The following is a 20348-nucleotide window of genomic DNA, read 5'->3' as shown; positions in this document are numbered from 1 at the left end:
TTGGCTCTAGTGCTCAGAGCACTTCAGAGCCCTCCCTTTGAGCCTTTGCAGTCTGTCAGTTAGAGGGTAGGGGACCTGCATGCACTTTCGGTCAACGAAACGTGCCTAGAATTCAGGCCGGTCAACCCGTCAACTCCCTGGATACGTGCCCAAGGTTCATACCACTCCCTTCCGGGACCAGGTAGTCAACCTGCAAGCGCTGCCTTCGGAGGAGGCAGACCCAGCCCAGGCTTTATGTCCCGTCCGCGCTCTTCGCGCTTACGTTGATCGGACTCAAAGCTTTCGGACCTCAGAGCAACTTTTCGTCTGTTACAGAGGCCAGCGGAAGGGAAAGGCTGTCTCCAAGCAGAGGTTAGCCCACTGGATAGTGGATGCTATCGTCTTGGCTTACCAGTCCCAAGACGTGCCTTGCCCGTTCGGGTTGCAAGCACACTCAACAAGGTGTGTTGCTTCCTCCTGGGCGCTGGCTCAAGGCGCCTCGCTGACAGATATATGTAGAGCTGCGGGCTGGGCGACACCTAACACGTTCGCTAGATTATATAGCCTCTGTGTAGAGCCGGTATCTTCCCGCATCCTCGCCCCCAGGGGCCAGTAGCGCTAAGTGCCCGTTCTAAGTGTCGGCTTGCAACGCCACTCCCGCCGTCTGGGCCGGATACGTGCATCTATTGTCTCCAGTTGTGTTCCCCGGAAACGGCTAACCCTGTCGAGCTCCTCCGTCACCCCTGCGGTGCCAGACGTTGCGGCCATCTGAAAGGGAACGTCTCGGCTACGTATGTAACCCTCGTTCCCTGAAGGAGGGAACGGAGACGTACGTCCCATCGCCAGGTGCTGCGCTTCCGCTAGGGGGCCGAGTCACTAGTTCGGGTCCTCAGCAGAAAAAAGCAATGATCAAGCATTCCACTTCCTTATTTATACCCGCGTTGCGGGGCGGTGCGTGGAATGTGTTAATCGCATGCCAATCTCCATTGGCTCGTTTTTAACACACTCGAAGTAGATTGGTCTCTGAGATCAGATCCCAATTCGTCGGTCAGTTCCGACGTACGTCTCCATTCCCTCCTTCAGGCAACGAGGGTTACATACGTAACCGAGACGTTTGCACTTAAGTATGTTCTTTTAAAGTGTATTATTTCCATAATAAGTATACTTCTTTTTCACTAGGGTTTACTCACTCTCATGACTATGAAAAAGTCTTCAACGGTTGTTTTCATGCAATGACAGTTCAGAGTGACAACGACTGCTCTATATTTCAAGATAGGGATAGATTGAAACAGCTCCATTACAAATGCATCACTGCACACATGATCTGTTTGTTTTTACAAGATGAAATGATTTTCTGTGGTAATCGGCAGCAGGATGCAGAGCTGATTTTATGCTGAACCTGGAACTTTCTCCTGTGATCTGTTCTGTTTGAGACGATAGAGCTGCAAGTTCCACCACAATTCTATTTTCGCTTTCTCTCTCCTGAGAAGAATGCATGAAACATGCATCAGTTTTCTATGGCATTTTATCATCAGATCTGAATAGACACATGGCAAAAAGACATGATACTGAACACATGAAGCTGTTCTCAGTTCATCTGACCACTGGAAAGAGTACTGACCTTAACTACTAAATAGATTGGCAATGGGCAATTTTCCAAAACATAATTCTTATTTTATTTTCTGTTATATGATAAGCAGTTTTATAAATACAGTGTCAATTCTGGTAATTTTTACTGGAAGTGACCCCTAATGTGCTATTAGGTGACCCCATGTGCCTTTTATTTGTTTATCAGCATATGTTTGTTACTGTCAATTTGCATTTTATTTGCAGCCAATCAAATATGTTGATCTCTTTGTGATTTAAGTTTTAGTAATTGTATATGCTTTTGTCATATTTATTATTATTATTTTTTTAATCTATTATGTATTTTGGTTAGTTGCCAAGACAACATTTCTATTAATTATTTAGTTTTTTTTGTTTTGCCATTTACTATTTTTAATTATATATATATATAGTTTATTTTAATTACCAAAATTAGATTTTTAATAGTTTTAGTTAATGATGACAACTGATAAATATTCTAAAATACGCTATATTTACTAAAATCCAGCTATGAGACTGGCTTTTCATGTATTGATAAAAAAAGTTAAAATGTATGAGATTAATGATTTATATCATTGAATAATTTAAAGCAATATTCTGTATTTGAAAACATTTAATCTGGAGTGAGATTCATTACGGCACTGAGAGAGGCTCATAAAAATGTATGCAGTAGAACAAAAAGCCATAGAATTTTTATAAAAATTTAAATATTTTAAGGATTCATAATAATATATTTAATGCTCTGTCTATAATTATAAATTATTATAATCAATATGTATAATTGATACAATTCAAATTATAAGTAATTATATTCAGACTATATTCAGACAAATACTAACTTTATTTTTATAGGAGGGATGAAATGGGCCCTCTTAGAAAAATCATAGTATAGTATAGTATAGTATAGTATAGTATAGTATAGTATAGTATAGTATAGTATAGTATAGTATAGTATAGTATAGTATAGTATAGTATAGTATAGTATAGTATAGATGCTTTCGTCTATCAGATCTGAGACACATCATTTTGGTCTGATCACTTGCTAAAACTTAAGCTGATGCTTTATTAATAAACAGAGGAAACAGACATGGAGAGAGAGAGTGAGAGAGAGAGAGAGAGAGAGAGAGAGAGAGAGAGAGAGAGAGAGAGAGAGAGAGAGAGAGAGAGAGTCTATTCTATGGCTGTTTGGCATGAATAATTTGTGTATGCGACATGTTGCATGAACTTACTAACAACCTCTGATGGCACCTGCTCTCTCTACGCTATGAATATTAATGCTGCTTTGGTTTGTGGGACTGTTTGCCAGCTGGTGAAGGACACTCTGTAACACCTGAACTTTGAGTCCTTATGTAAACCTGGTGCTTTGATTTGTTATTGTGATTAGTGTCGTCTTAAAACACAAGCTTCCTGCTGGATTATTTTGGAATAGCATCCCAAGAGCTGAGGACATGATGTATGCAAATGGGATCTATTAAAAAACCAACCCTTGAGAAAAAGAAGTTTATTGTATTGAATGTGCACTTGTAGTCCATTTCAAAGAATATTTAACAAAAATGTACTTGCAGATAATAAAACATTAAATAGCCACTTGAATGTACTTTCATGACACACTTTGTTTCATAACACACTTAAGTACACTTTTAAAATTTACACTTTGTAATATTTTAAAGTACATTTTAAATAATTTTTTTAATATTATTTTGTTGTGGTTTAAAGAAGTACACTTATTTCCATGCGTTGACTAACATTCTACTAAAGCACATGTAAATATACAACATATTATAATTTTAACAGTTGTGTGTTATTTAGTATTACTTTTTGTTTGTTTTTTAGATTTTTTTATTATGATAGGACAGTAGGGAAAGGTCCACGAGCCAGGACTTGAACTCGGGTCGCCCAAAGCGCAACAGCGCTATATGTCAGCGCACTGCCCACGAGGCTATTGGTGCCGACACATTTACAGTTTAACTTTAAAATAAATGCCATGTTTCAGTAGAAATTACACTAAAGTATTATTTAGGGCTGTCATTTTTTAGAAAAATCTAATTCGAACGGATATCAAATATCAAGCAATGTATTTGAATATATTAGAATATCTACGAGCGCCCCCGGTCCCCCTAATAAAACGCTTAATGTACTAAGACACTGTTATTAAGAGACCAAACTCAGTAAACATAATACTAATAACGTATAATATGTAGCAGGCAGATCGCGCGCGGTTGTGATTCTCCTGGGAGGGCGCGCGCGCTGCGCGGGCACAAATAAACTAATATGGATTTGAAATTATTTTATCATCTTGAAATACAGGTGGAGAGAGCGTTTTCTTGCATGATGCGCGTAATGGGAGCGGCGGATATTTTTTATATATATTTGTTTGCACGTGACTGTTTAAAACCCGTGTTAAGACCCGTGTTCTCCCTTGTCCGACCCGACCCGCATCCGTATCCGACACAGTTGGGATGTTTTTCACCCGTTTCAGCAATATTCGCGGGTACCCGCACACGTGCAGGACTCTCAAAAACTGGATAGTTTATTTATAGTTCGATTAAGGATATTTCACGTCATGTTCGAATGCATATTTGAATATCGAATAAAAAGTGACAGCCCTAGTATAATTTAGTTTACCTTAAACACTTGTCAGTACATTTGGCAGTACACTTTAACCATATTTCAAAGACAATAGAGGTAATTATGAAATTACATATAAATATGCCCTTAAGTAATACTTAGGGTCAAAAAAGCAACATTTTATTTAATATAAATTTAAACTATAATAATTTTTCATGTAATTCACAATCACAAGTTTTAGAGAGGCAGTGATGTGATGTAGAGAGAAATCAGCTAGCACAATTGACATTTTAGTTTCTAAAAATAACATATTATTATTACGTTTATACTTTCTCATTTACCGTCAGCATTCAGCAAATATGCATTTATATAATTTAAACAAATCTTTTAATATCTAATAAACATTTGATTTCACAAACCTTGTAGACTTATTCTGAAGTGTTTCTCCGTGCGTGACGGTCAGTCCGTGTGAATTGATCCGAGTGCAGCTCCACTGAGAAGCACGATCAACAAACTTTAAACCCTTGATTTCAAACTATGCTGCGCTGTATTCAGTTGTCATATTCATGTAATTTTCACCGTGCTGTTAGTAAAATTAGTGTTACCTTGTCTTTATTTGAAGAATAAACTTCCCAGATGCCCTGTTGGTTTAATTCCTTTTTATTTTTCAACAATTTCATTATTTGTGAAAAATACTGTAATATGATTACAGAATCAGAAAGTTGCCATCTAAAGTAAGTCTGTTTAATTTAGATAAAACCATTTTTCAAATCATTTATTTCTAATTTATTAAATATTAATTTAAATAAATATAAAGTGTATATGTGTATGTATGTGTATATACCGATCAGGCATAACATTATGACAGGAGAAGTGAATAACACTGATTATCACGACAACTGTTAGTGGGTGGGATATATTAGGCAGCAAGTGAACATTTTGTCCTCAAAGTTGATGTGTTAGAAGCAGGTAAAATGGGCAAGCGTAAGGATTTGAGCGAGTCTGACAAGGGCCAAACTGTGATGACTAGACGACTAGGTCAGAGCATCTCCAAAACTGCAGGTCTTGTGGGTGTCCCCGGTTTGCAGTGGTCAGTATCTATCAAAAGTGGTCCAAGAAAGGAACAGTGGTGAACCGGTGACAGGGTCATGGCTAATTGATGCACGTGGTGAATGAAGGCTGGCCTGTGTGGACGAGCTACTGTAGCTCAAATTGCTCAAGAAGTTAATGCTGCACTCAGGGGCGTAAATTTCATCTAACAGTTGGGGGGGACGATAAACATGAAATTTCTCAAGAGCAATTTTTGAAGGGGACACAAATAATACAACCAAAATCATACTTGTAAGGATATGTGTACCACAAAAAATATATATATAATAATAATAAAAAAAACATTTTGTGCTTATTTGGCGTTTTGGTGCACTGAAAAATTATCTAATGTTCGTTTTTCTTTTCTCTGTCATTTTATCTGACCAACAACACAAAGCAATAGTTGTTTAAATATGAGTAAGGTTCACCACGCAGTCATATTATAATTATTAAATTATCTCGTATCCTCCACATAGTATTTTATACTATGATATTCAGATCTTTAGATATTCAACTGCAGCAAGCCCAACACAGATCTGGCGGAGCGGCCGTCCGCATATACTTTAGATTTAGAATTAGCGCCAATTCGAGGGCGGGTTCGGGTTGCTTGAATTATGGGTTCATTAGCCTATTATTCTCAATGAAAAACACAGCAAGAAAACAGTACAATGACACACTCCCTTAAGTAGGCACTTTTACATTTCGCTTTGAAACCAAATGTTCCGCGATCTTCTTGTCTGTCAGCTGTTTGCTCTAGTGATGAATGAAATCTGACTTTCGTTCGGCTCGTGCTGTATTGAGCAGACACGTTCGGTTTTTAATTGTTGTGTCTGTTCTCTAACTAAACAAAATTATTTTATTACTATAAAAATGAAAACGACGGTGGCCCGGGGCGGTGCCGCGCTGGGCAAGTGATGTTAAAAGTGTTTTGCCTAATCTGTATTAAAGAGAAAAGAGTCAGAAAGAGTTAATCTGATGTTTAAAGTGAATAAAATAGTTTTGACAGCTTACTGGAGTTTCATAACTGCTGTCTGAAGAGCTTTGTTGTCTCCCCAAACTTGTGTGGTAGATTTTTTACGTTCTATGGGTAACGTTAGTTGAGGTGCGCGGTGGATCAAACCACTGTGGGGCAAGGGGGGAGGGGGGACTCAACATTTTTCTAAACTTAAACGCATTTTTCTGTCCTGTTTGCTTTTGTATTGTTTTACTACTTACACATTTATTTTAAGTATATATCATTATATTATTTACAATACTCAGCATGGTTTTTAGGGGGGGACAGCCCTCAGATTGGGGGGGTCCTGTCCCCCCCGTCCCCCCCCGTGATTTACGCCCCTGGCTCAGAAAGGTGTCAGAATACACAGTGCATCACCGTTTGTTGCGTATGGGCCCATGCTGACCCCTCTCCAGCACCGAAAGCGCCAACAGTGGACACGTGAGCATCAGAACTGGACCACGGACCAATGGAAGGAGGTGGCCTGGTCTGATGAATCACGTTTTCTTTTACATCACATGGATGGCCAGGTGCGTGTGCATCGCTTACCTGGGGAACACATGGCACCAGGATGAACTGTGGGAAGAAGGAGAGCCAACGGAGGCAGTGTGATGTTTTTGACAATGTTTTGCTGGGAAACCTTGGGTCCTGACATCCATGTGGATGTTACTTTGACACGTACCACCTACCTAAGCATTGTTGCAGTACAGTATTCCCTGGTGGTTGTGGCCTATTTAAGCAGGATAATGCGCCCTGCCACAAAGCAAGAATGGTTCAGGAATGGTTCGAGGAGCACAACAATGAGATTGAGGTGATGACTTGGCCTCCAAATTCCCCAGATCCCCAGATAAATCCCCCAAAAAACAAGTGTTGAGTACAAGGTCATAATGTTATGCCTGATATATATATATTTATATTTTTTATATTTATTTATTAGGGATGCAACAATACAGTTAGTCCATGGTTCAAAACATACCTCAGTTTTTTAACCACGGTTTTCGGTTCGGTTCTGATGGCTTGTCACAAGTGTTTTTTATTATTCTATTCTAAGGAGACAGGAACAGCAAGAGGTTAAGGAGAAAAAAATACTATTTTTTAATTTTACTTAAAAGACTTGAAAAACCTTACTTAAACTTAAAACTTTACTTATAAAAACCCTTGTACACATTCCTAGTGTATTGTATAATATAAAATAAATATATATAAAGATTTAAACTGGCAGCTCAGAGCTGTACAGCAGCATTTAAGTATGAAATTGAATGGATAAATGTAAAAATAAAGCACTACATAGACTTCACTATAAAATATACAATGATTCTTATTAAAGCTACTGTATTAAAGTTTTTCAGTCAAGAGCAAGTGATTTTCTCTTTGTCTTTTGTTGTTTTATTAATAGTTCATTCAAAAAAATGTATTCTATCATTGATTACTCTGGCTCAAGTTGTTTTAAACCTGAATAAAGTTCTTTCTTCTGTTGGACATAAAATATATTTTGAAGAATGTTGGAAACCAAACAGTTGCTGGTCCCCATTTTAGGAAATAGTAATATGGATGTCAATGCTACCATCAACTGTCTGGTATTCAACTGTCTGTGTCCAACAGAAGAAATTAATACAGGTTTGGAACAACATTAGAGGGACTAAATAATGACAACATTTTTAGAGGTGAACTGTAGCCTACCTTTAAGGACAAGCGGCAGCATGTTCACTAGGCTGCGCTGCTGTCAATTTAAGACCTGCGTGCATCTAATATACAGACACGCCGATTGTACTTTCTCTTTATACTTAACCGACTGTGTTTATGTAAGCCTTGTGTGTATTTGACAGTATTAGCGCAGTAAGACCACTTAGTCCAGTAATCACGTGTTTGACAGGTTTTTAGTGAGCGTGCTCGTAAAAGCGCTTGTGCATAAGCACGCTAATGAAATGCTTAACCGGCAAGGCTTTAAAACGCATGCAAATAATGAACTTTCGTGATTGTAACTATAGTGTTCCGTGAGTATAACTCTACCACTAACGTGTGATGTGAATGTATGTTGCGTTGTTCAGTATTGGGATGGAGGCAAATGATCGAATGTGTAGAAAAATAATTATTTAAATGCAAAAAAATGCATTTAAATCGGCATCAGCCATCAAAAAAACAGTATCAGTTAACATAAAAAAACTAATTTGTTTATTTTTTATATTTTTATTTAAATTTTCATCACACTTCTAATTCACGAAATGGAAACACAATAAAACCAAAATGGATAAACAGCTTGAATATTCAATCTCTATGTGAGCGGGGATTAAATGCCTCTTTCCATTGATTCGTCAACCAAATATAAAATATGTCGTCATCAGTTGTTCCACAATTTCACGCAACAGAATAGTCATCCACTGCTACAGTTGTGTGGATTATTAAATTGTTTATTGCAACTACATTTAATCTCTTTTTCATCAAACAGACCTAGTAAGGAGCCTAGACAGGGCTTTCTTCTGTGCAGACATAAATTCACCTACATATGCCGTGAAATATTAGTTTATCTCATAAATATCATTTTTCTTCTCATCTGCACCCACAACTAGCCTACCCCCAGCCTACATATATTTGGCACACTGCCTGTTTTACTTGACTGACCAACTATCAAAAGCTGTGCAGTGCACTATGAAAATTAACAATGGTTTTACTACAAATAAAACCAAAAAACATGAAAAAAGAATACATGAGATTGGCTTTTTATGTTCATGAGAAGGTTGAATATGTGACAAATGTTTTTTTTCTCTGTTTTTCTGCTTTGAAGACAAAAACGAGAAAACTAATTATCCAAAGGTCCATGTCAAGTTTTCCTCTTTTGTATATAGTAATGAAATTGAAAGATTTACAGATTATCTAATTGTTTTGATTGTATTTAATTTTTTTAGATTCAAAATATATTTCAATATTGTAATACTGTGGAAATGTAGCAAATTGCTGTCTTATTCATGTTTGTATTAAGTTAGGTTTTGAACTTATAAGAGTTTTGAAAAGAGAATGTAAACGTACAAATTGGCCTGTAGGTATACAGTCACTGAATGCATTTTGTGCCAAAGCAATGATAAATGATCCACAGTTTAGCCCACATAGACTGATGTTGTGTTCATTGTGTGAAGTATTGAGAAATGCTTCTTAAAATGATTGAAAATGTCACATAAATCAAGTAAATTATTAGTTTGATAATATATATAATATATATATATATATATAATATATATATATATATATATATATATATATATATATATATATATATATATATATATATATATATATATATATATATATATATATATATATATATATATATATATATATTAGTGCTGTCAAATCGATTAATCACATCCAAAAAAAAATTTGTTTACATAATATACGCATGTGTACTTTGTATAATTATTATGTATATATGAAATATGATTTCAGAAATCGTTCGCTCTCTTTCTGTTATGGTGGGAAATCTCACACATCCCCCTTTAGTGAAAATTAAAAATGATTATTAACACCTTGTTTCCAGGATTTCTCCTATAGATTAACGGATTCTCTGAGTCTCATTATCGTTCCAACACGTCAGAGAGCTTTCATTTACCCAGTGGTTTAATTAGGAAGGTGTTAAAATCTACGTAATGGGAGGGAGGGAGAGAGAGAGAGAGAGAGAGAGAGAGAGAGAGAGAGGGAGAGAGAGAGAGAGAGAGAGAGAGAGAGAGAGAGAGAGAGAGAGAGAGAGAGAGAGAGAGAGAGAGAGAGAGATTTACAGTTATTTAATTAAAATAATTATCTGAAACACATCACATCATTTAAAAGCCAGAAGAAAAAAAGAATTAACTAAATCAATCAATATAAGATTTTAACAGAAAGAAATGATACATAAATAGAAATAAATAATAATAGATAAAAACATTTATCCTAATTCACAAATGAAACATGCACTGTGAAATCCAACAGTTGTTCTTACTAAGACTTTTTAGTAAACTTTACTTAATGTCCAATGATTTGTTGAACTTACTTAAAACAATTAAGTAATCTGAACTATTTGCATGCTATGCCTTCGTTACTTAGAAAACCCAAGTAAACATTACTTGACTGGTTTGAGTACCATTTTGCCAAAGCAAAAAAAAAAAAAAACAAAGACTGGTTTGAGTACCATTTTGCCAAAGCAAAAAAAACAAAAACAAAAAACAAGCGGGTGGGCAAAGTGTTTTTGAGGCGGGGCAATTTTTAAAAGACTTTTCACTCATTTCCTCCACTTCCTCTCACCATAATTGTGATTAGTATTCCGTTTGGTTGGGCACTTGGAACTTTCATATTCATTAATATTATTGTAATTATCTTCCTATTAATGCAGCGATACAACAATAATTCATAGTTATTTGATTTCAAAAGAAGGGAAGTAATAAATATTATATATATATATATATATATATATATATATATATACACTGTAAAAACTAATTAGTTCAGTTTACTTAATTAAATTGTGCAAACTTGTTGCCTTAATTCAATTAAGTAAGCATTACTTAATTGCATTAAGTTGTTCTAACTTAAACCGTTTAAGTTTTGTCAACTTAATTCTATCTGGGATCTGAGAAAGTGTACTCCCAGAGTGCATTGTGGCGTGAATAAATTAATTTCTTCGTTGGACTATTTTTGGCTTTATTTTACTATTTGTATTTGTCAGTATAACCCCAATAATGACAGCAACTAAAATAGTAAAGGTCGTATTAATAATAAAAAATAAAAAAATGAATAAAAAAAATCCTTGTTACCATTGTTGTGTTTTGCATGCTGAATGTTCAAGTCTGTGTGTGACACACTCAAGCATGGTCAAATGATACTGTGTCAAACATAGAGGGATTATATCAACTCAATTAAAAGGTTATGCCATAAATATTAGCAAAAAAAATGTTAAAAGGTCATTATTTGACATGAAATATAGTTATATTTTATATCATTAATGGACAAATATTACATATACATATATTACTTCCCTTGTTTTGAAATCAATTTATTGTTGCATTGCTGCATTAATAGGAAGTTAATTACTATAATATGAATGAAGTTCCAAGTGTCCAACCAAAGGGAACACTAATCACAGTTATGGTGAGAGGAAGTGGAGGAAATGAGTGATAAGTCTATAAAAAATTGCCCCACCTCAAAAACACTTTGCCCGTCCGCACGTCCGCCTGCTTGTTTTTTTGCTTTGGCCAAATGGTACTCAAACCAGTCAAGTAATGTTTACTTGAGTTTTTTAAGTAACATAGCATGCAAATAGTTCAGATTACTTACTTGTTTTAAGTAAGGTCAACAAATTATTGGACATTAAGTAAAGTTCACTAATAAAGTCTTAGTAAGAACAACTGTTGGATTTTACAGTGTATACATTTGTGAATTAATAATATATAACTATATTTCATGTCAAATAATGATCTTTTAACATATTATTGCTAATATTTATGGCATAATCTTTTAATTTGGCAGTGGCTCAGTGATTCATGTAGGTTGTCTACAAACTGGAAGGTTAGTGGTTCTGACCAAGTGTCGAGGTGTCCATGAGCAAGACACCTAACCCCAGCTGCTCCCGACGAGCTGGATGGCGCCTTGCATGGCTGACACCGCCGTCGGTGTATGAATGGGTGAATTAACTTTCCTCAAATAATTTGAGTAGTCTCAACTTATTACACTGTAAACCCTAATAAGTTGAGACTACAAAAATTATTTGAGGAAAGTGATTCCCTCAATTTATTTGAGTAATGGGGACACTGACAACTCTTTAATTGAGTTGACCTAATGTGGTCTCTTCATTGAATTAAAATAAATGTTTAAGTACCGATAACTTAAAAAGGCAAACAGACTAAACTCAAATGATTTGAGGAAAGTGATTAATTTGTTCAGTTTACCTAATTCAATTGTGCAATTAAGTTGTTCTTACTTAAACCGTTTAAGTTTTGTCAACTTAATTCTATCTGTGATCTGAGGAAGTGTACTCCCTGAGTGCATTGCAGCATGAATAAATTAATTGCTTTGTTTTACTATTTTTGGTTTTATTTAACTATTTGTCTTTTGTCAGTATAACCCCAATAACGACAGCAAATAAAATTGTAAAGGTCTTATTAATAATAAAAAATAAAATAAATAAAAATCCTTGTTACCGTTGTTGTGTTTTGCATGCTGAATGTTGAAGTGTGTGTGTGACTCACTCAAGCCTGGTCAATTGCTAGTCACAACTATAGAGGGAGTATATCAACCCAATTAAAAGATTATGCATATGATATAAATATTAGCAATAATATGTTAAAACATCATTATTTGACATGAAATATAGTTCCCTTTCTATCTTTCTATTACACAGACGGCGACATCTAACGTTACCTCTTCTTGTTAACGGAGTCAGAGCGAGGATATTCAAGAAAATGGCAGCGAATATAAATCCAGCACCTTCATGCTTAAAAGCAGATGTGTGGGAGCACTTTGGGTTTAAAAAGAAGAAGGAAAGCGACGACTTAGACTCAGGGGTCAACAACAAGAGTCGCCCGCAAAGACCACATGAGTTGCCCGCGTTGCCTGAGTCTGTTCTAAAAATAGCTCACCATAGCAGCTGCGTTCAGTCGCTTCTGTGTTAATTTAAGCGCAGGGCTCCAGACTGAAGCAATATTAAATAATAAAATACTATTTAAATATTACTCCTGCATGTTCTGCGTCTGTGTGGATGACGGGCGCCGCGCGCGCACTCGCTCTTGTAGTCTCTGCCGACACGAACGCATAAAACGTCACTTCATGAGAATTTACCGTTTCATTTGAGAAAACTGCTTGCGTCTCAATCAGCTCCTGGTTCAGTAGTCAGGGCACTGATCAGGACATAAGTCAATGGGCTGATCCCTGATTAGTGCCCTGACTGAACTAGGGAGCTGATTGAGACGCTGTGCAAGCTGTAGACTCTCTGTCCAGTCAGAGACATATATTGTGTAATTTTCAGTTCAGTTAATTAAATCCAAGTAAATGAAACACTCAAAAGATGTCACCAAAATCACTCTGTCCCCTTTAAATTTTTCAGAAAATGATGTGTATCGAATTATATCGAATCGTATCGTGAACAGGAATATCATGTATCGTATCGTATCGTGAGATTAGTGTATCGCTACAGCCCTAATATATATATATATATTTATATATATATATATATATATATGTAATGTAATGTAATGTAATATTTATTACTTCCCTTCTTTTGAAATCAAATAACTATGATTTATTGTTGCATCACTGTATTAATAGGAAGATAATTACAATAATATGAATGAATATGAAAGTTCCAAGTGCCCAACCAAACGGAACACTAATCACAATTATGGTGAGAGAAAGTAGAGGAAATGAGTGAAAAGTCTTTTAAAAATTGCCCCGCATCAAAAACACTTTGCCCGCCTGCCCACTTTTTTTTTTGTTTTGTTTTGTTTTTTTGCTTTGGCAAAATGGTACTCAAACCAGTCAAGTAATGTTTACTTGGGTTTTCTAAGTAACGAAGGCATAGCATGCAAATAGTTCAGATTACTTAATTGTTTTAAGTAAGTGCAACAAATCACTGGACATTAAGTAAAGTTTACTAAAAAGTCTTAGTAAGAACAACTGTTGGATTTTACAGTGTAGTTGAGGAAATCATGAAATGTTTTAAAATGAGCTAAAAGAAGCAGACATGAACTAAATACCACAAAACTCTAGTTTTGATCTCTATCAAGATGAAGAATTTTTCTTTCAATACCCGCAGCTATTTGAAATGGTTTTTAATGTGCTCTGGTGCTGATTTAGTTTTTCATTCATTGAAAACCACGTTCACTGTAAAATCTGTATCATCATGTGCTCCCAAAGGGCTTGTGTAACATGACTGATCATTTACAGGTGATGCTCCAAATCCTGCAGAAGTTCTCTGTCATCAGAAATAAACCAAACTCCTCCAAAAGTATTTTCTCTTCTATATATGAAAAAATGCAGCCAACTTATCAATAAACTTTTGAGAAAGCGCACTGATCTATTTCCCAAAAGAGAAGCCACTGCTTTTTTAGTTTGTCAACTAGTTCCTGATTTTAATGTCATAATCAAAAGACTTTGTTTGCATATATTGTGTCTATCTTCCCTGAAGACATGAAACTTAGCTTATTAATGGCTTCTTAAAGCTGCCAATGTAGAGACACTGCTGGCTCCGACCATGGGTACTTACAAGGTGCTACATTTAGTAAATAGATAAACAGATAAACAGAAGGTACACCCATTAAATCCAGACTATTATAATCTATTAAAAAATTTAAATAGATTTAATAAAAATTAAATGAAGCCAAATTCAATCCCATAACACTCACCCAGTGCACCACAACGCCTTGACTTCCTTCATTTACTGCAGCTTGCTTGTCCCATTAAAAGCCAAACGTTTCTCTTTAGTTGTTTATGACACATTCACCACACTCAAAAATAAAGGTTCCAAAAGTCTGTTTTTGTTTTTGCAATGATGTAATAGGAGAACCATTTTGGTTCTTAATAACTTCATCCATTGATTTTATTATTAGTCCCATCTAGATTAGGCTATATGTGTTGATGATGAATGTTTCAGTGTTGTGTAACTCTTTACAAATACTAATGAGATGATTGTGTCAGTGAATGATCCAGAGTCATGCTTCATCCAGTACCAGTGATCTGTGTCCTCTTCTTTCTGCATTTGGATTCCAGTCAGTTCAGTCACCAGACACTTTATATGTTCATATCAGACTCAGTGAGCAGCTCAGAGATGCTGGGAGATTGTGTCATGAGAACTAACAAGCTGTTTCCTGTTTGTTCCTCTAAGATCTCGAATGGTGGCCTTCAGTATGTGGTCGTCACGGATAAGAAACGTTAGAAGAGATCTTGCTGGAGTGCTGAAAGTGCTGACATGTGTGACATCATCCTAAATACTCAAACTACTTGTTTAAAAAGTATTTTTTTTTTGGAGTATAAATATAATTATGTAATTGTAAAGTTAGTATTATAACATTATTATTATTATTATTAAAGGTCCCATGGCATGGCATTTTTCTATTATTTTATAGTGTTTCCTGAGGTGTACTTATATTATTAGTATGATTTTTACATCATAAAATGTCATAATTTAGAAATAAAAGGCATTTTTTCTATACTGCTGTTTGCCCTGTGGCTGAATGCCCTGCTTCAAGAGGCGTGTCTGCTGTGAGACTTCAGTAAAAACGCCCACTGTTGTGATTGGCTGACATCTTTGCATTTTAAATGAGCGGAGGGGGCGTGGTTTAACGAGGCACGAGCAGGCACGAGTCTGCCAGAGAGACGGATGGACCTGTGTTCACTTCTCATCAGTTCTCTCAGCATGTCTCAGTTCAGGGTGAACTGTTGTAGTTACTAGCATATACTTCAGGTTATTAGTTTATTTCTAGTCGGAGGGACTGTCACTCATGTCAGAAAGTTAGTAACTTTAGTAAATTATGGATCAGCGCTGACTCGAGACGCGAACCGTTCAGAACGATTCAGTCCGATTTGGTGAACTGGTTCGGTTCACTAAAAAGAACCGATTCAAAAGAATGATTCGTTCGCGAACCGGACATCACGGAGACGAAGCGATTGCTAACAAAGTTATTTATAGTAACTACTGAGTTATGAGAGCGCTGTCAGTCAGCGCGAGTTTATTGTGTTTGTATCTGAGAGTTCTGAATAAACACGAGTCCCAGTCACACCGAGTCCTCTTCATCATTATTCTACCAACTTTGTAACACATGCAATGTATCATTACAGCGAGATGAACGAGTTAGTAAGTGTTGAATATAGCATTATTTCTAGATATGTTCCAATCATATGAATAGCGTCATTGACGCGCATTGAGTAACTTACACAGCGCAAACAAAGACACAACAGCTGTAATCGAATGTAATCCAGTTTATTGTGGGGAAAGCTGGCTAGCCTAGCCCAGATACCCTCACGCTTACCCTCCTTCTGCTTAATCTCACGCCGCGTTTGGTGCCTCCGCTGTGGGCCAGATGCAGTACTGGGGGTCGGGGATGTTGGAGGCCGAGCTTCGGCGTGTGTGAAGTTTATCTCTAAAGATGTGACTGCTGATGTTAAACAGAAAAGACTGTATGCACATTTAAGAACAGATAGACGCGACGAGGACGTACAAAAACACTGACTCTCAAGATAGAAAACACGAAAACACCGTTCTGTCGGGAGAGAGAGAAGCCGCTGCGTGTCCACAAATAATAAATAATTAGCTACACATCAGAAATCACTGATCACAGATCAGAAGGAACTGAAGAAAGACTTCTGTTTTCATTTGTACATCCAAACACTGAGAAACTGCCAGCGTTCACTCGTTCACAAGTAACGTTAATGATCTCTCGAGCGTTTGCATGGGCGTGCCAGATTCTCTGGGCGGGGGAAAGGGAGGAAACCGTGCCTGCTTGGACGTCAAACCAGGAGCCTTCAGGATTGGCTAGTCGGGCCTGTCATTTTCTCAAAGGCAGAGAGAGACAGCCAGAACTCGGTTTTACCCCGATCAACATTTCTATCCACTTGGGGACAATATTCAGGCTAGGGGAACTCATATTAATGTTGAAATACCTCATAAAATGAAAATTTCATGCCATGGGACCTTTAAAACTTCAGAGTGTAATTTAAGTGTCTGAATACAAACCAGTTTATTTTAACCATTATTATAGTAATGTAGTACCAACTGAATCCCATGTATAGTTTACAGCATTAGCTAGTTACTCATTAGATTTTTTTTCTTGAGAAAATGTGCCATGTACAGTACTTTTCTGATATATATCCAAAATAATCGATATCGAATCAAAACTAATTGAATTGGAATCGAATCGCAAGCTTGTGTATCGATTCGAATCATGAAATTTGTGTCCATTCCCAGAAATACCTGTTTTACTTTGTGCTTGCATTATTGGTGCTACACACTCACAAAACAGACCCACTTTACATTAGGTGGCCTTAACTACTATGTACCAACATTTAAATTAATCATTTGATACAATGCACTTTAAAAATGACCTGCATGTGATTACATCTGTAATTAATTTATCTAATTATTAGTGGTGCTTGCGTAGCAAGGCATCACTATTGTTTTCCACCATACTTATTATTATTCTTCCGTCTGGACAAAAGTTTGGCTCCTCCCACATATTTTGTCACAGACCCATGAATGAGGCGTCAAATCATGCGGCTTATTCGGGAATGGTGTGCTATATCTTTTCTAAGATATACGATGTTCAGCCCAGGGGTGAAAAAGTAGCCGAAAAATCCCATTGACTTAACATTGCGACGAACTTTAATGAGTCATAGCTCCGAGCGAGGATTTCGTAGAGACTCGTGATTTAAAAAAATTTGAAGAGGCTGACAGGCCCTGTAAGAACATACCTCACAATGGGGTATAAGTTGTACCCCTGGGGTGCAGGAGCTGCCCAAAATTTGCCCCATTCATTTTCTATGGGGAGGGATGTCCCATTAAACTCATGTGTTTCTCTTACTATGGGAACTTGCATAGGGACCATAGCCCTGGATCACAGTGTCTCAGAGACATAGGGGGCGGGGGCGCGGATCTATATAAATGACTGGATTGCTCATGACGTCATAAAAAGTAGAGATCAACCGATTCATCGGTTTTGCCAATTAATCGGCACCGATAGCTGATTGGTGGAACAATTGGTTATCTGCAAAAATCCACACCGATAGTTTTTCCGAGTTGCGTCCGTTGCAGGAGCGGCTGAGACGGAAGCGCTGCTATTAATATATGTAAATATAATTTATTCTGAAGCAATAGTCTCACCAGTGTTCAATCAGCTTTGAGATATTTAAATCTGCATATCTTTGATATTTTTACCTTTTTATGAAGTGCATTTTCCCATAATCTTATTAAATATAGGCTATGATTCAGCTTTCATTTTATATTCTTAAATTTGATCTATAAATAAGACACTGTAGGGCTGTTGCCAATCAAATTAAATCATTTACACTGAAAAATGTTAAGAGATTGTTTTAAATATTTTTGAATATACAATTAAGAATATTTTTGAATATACAATTAAGAAATGTTGGAAAGAAAACACTAAACTAAACCACCAGTAGGTGGCAGAATGTAAACGTTGTTGTTGTGGGAATATCTAAATCTTAACCGGATACAGCAATGCTATTTTCTGATTGGCTGTTCGGTAGCTGTTTTTTTTATTTGATTGGCTGGTGCGTGGCAGGGACTTCTGAACTTTATGTGGAACTCACTTGATTCCTCTCTAATAGCAGCGCAATTTGGTGGGCATTATCCTGGAAATTTCTCTGCGTGAGAAATACAAGGTGTGGCATGTGAGCAGGTTGAAATGCGTGTGTGAGACTTGAGAGCCCTGCGATATACTTTGCCGGCAGATGATGTTGGCCTGTTATTGATGTTTTGTACAGCAGGCGCCGATGGCCGAAACAAAGTGCGCAATTCAGTTTCTGATTCTGACTGCAGTTGAGCAGAAGGCGACACATTCGATTCAACTGAATTAGCAATTGATCTTATAATAATAGTGGGCGAAGCAAGCACATTTTGCAAAATGCCAATTGCTTCAGTTGTAGCACAACCCCTCTCCATGATTGCAAAGTTGCAAATGCGGTAAATAGGCAGGTTACTTCCGAGTACACACAAATGACTTCCTTTTACACTGAAATGACTTCCTTTTACACTGAAATGACTTCCTTTTACACTGAAATGCCTTCCGTTTGCAAAAAAAGTTCACGCACATATACATATGAAATCACTCGCATATACATATATACACAACTAAAGCATGCATCCACGTTTTATTTTATATGTGTGCGTGAGTGTTTTATGGATGTGTATGCGCGCATCGAGTTTATATGTATGTGCGAGTGTTTATAGGTGTATATGAATGGAAGTTTATATGTATGTGCGAGTGTGTATAGGTGTGTCTGCGTGCAGTGAGTGTATATGTATGTGCGAGTGTTTATAGGTGTATATGCATGGAAGTTTATATGTATATGCGAGTATTTATAGGTCTATGCGTGCGTCAAGTTTATATGTATATACAAGTTATTCACAAGTGTGTATGCATTCATTACTAACATAATATGTATTGGTGTGTATTTCATATTAGTGTGCACGTGTATTTCATATATGTATTTTGAACATCCAATAGTATACATGTATATGCGAGTAATTTATAGGTGTATATGCACGTGTGTTATGTATGTATTGATAAGCGAAGTTTGAATAAATCCTACGTGGCGCCTCATAGTTTTGCGCTGAGGCTGCAGACGCATACACACAGGGCTGTACAGTGCAACATATATGTTGCACATGCTACAAAAAAATCGGTCTGTGCGATGAATATATTTACCCCAGTAGCACGCGTGCGATACAGTTTAGCATGTGAGACTAGAGCTCGTTTGAGTGAAGTGAAAATTTTCTTTTGTGCTCCTGTGAGGTTAATCTAGGGCTGCACGATTGACTGAAATTAAACCAAAATCGAGATTTGTCTTTGTGAAATTATGAAAATCGCTTCAATTTTTAAATAAATAAATATATGTTAGGTAGGATATATATATATATATATATAATATATATATTATATATAATGTTAAGATGATGCGCAGCACTGTTCAGGGCGATCGGTTCGCAATGCTGCTCTATCTCTGCATGCACTGTGAGATGGAGTCATTGGCACTTTAGTTCGAAAAGGGGCATGGTTTGCATGAAAAATTGCTAATGTAAAAGCTGTCAATCGCGGGCTCGTGCGCACCCGAGACTATCTGAAGGAGGTGGTACTCGAACTGTGCCGCGATTCACATGAATGTGAAAGCAACACGGACTCGGGTGCGCACTTGTTCAGGAAATTTAACCTGCATATGTGTTTTATCATATTAGTTTAGCATATTGAATATTAAGTTCAATAAAACACATGTAAGGGATGATGGTGTTGATGATTTACCTTGGAAACGAATGTATTCGCGCATATGCGTGTAATCAGGGCAACAAATTAACTTCATGTGACGCACATACAGTAAACACGTGTCGTTTACTCAGCTGCGCACAATAGCACCAAATTAATAAAAA

The sequence above is a fragment of the Gobio gobio genome (assembly GCF_949357685.1).
Source record: "Gobio gobio genome assembly, chromosome: 2".
Taxonomy (NCBI): Eukaryota; Metazoa; Chordata; class Actinopteri; order Cypriniformes; family Gobionidae; genus Gobio; species Gobio gobio.
This window is presented reverse-complemented; position numbering follows the sequence as displayed.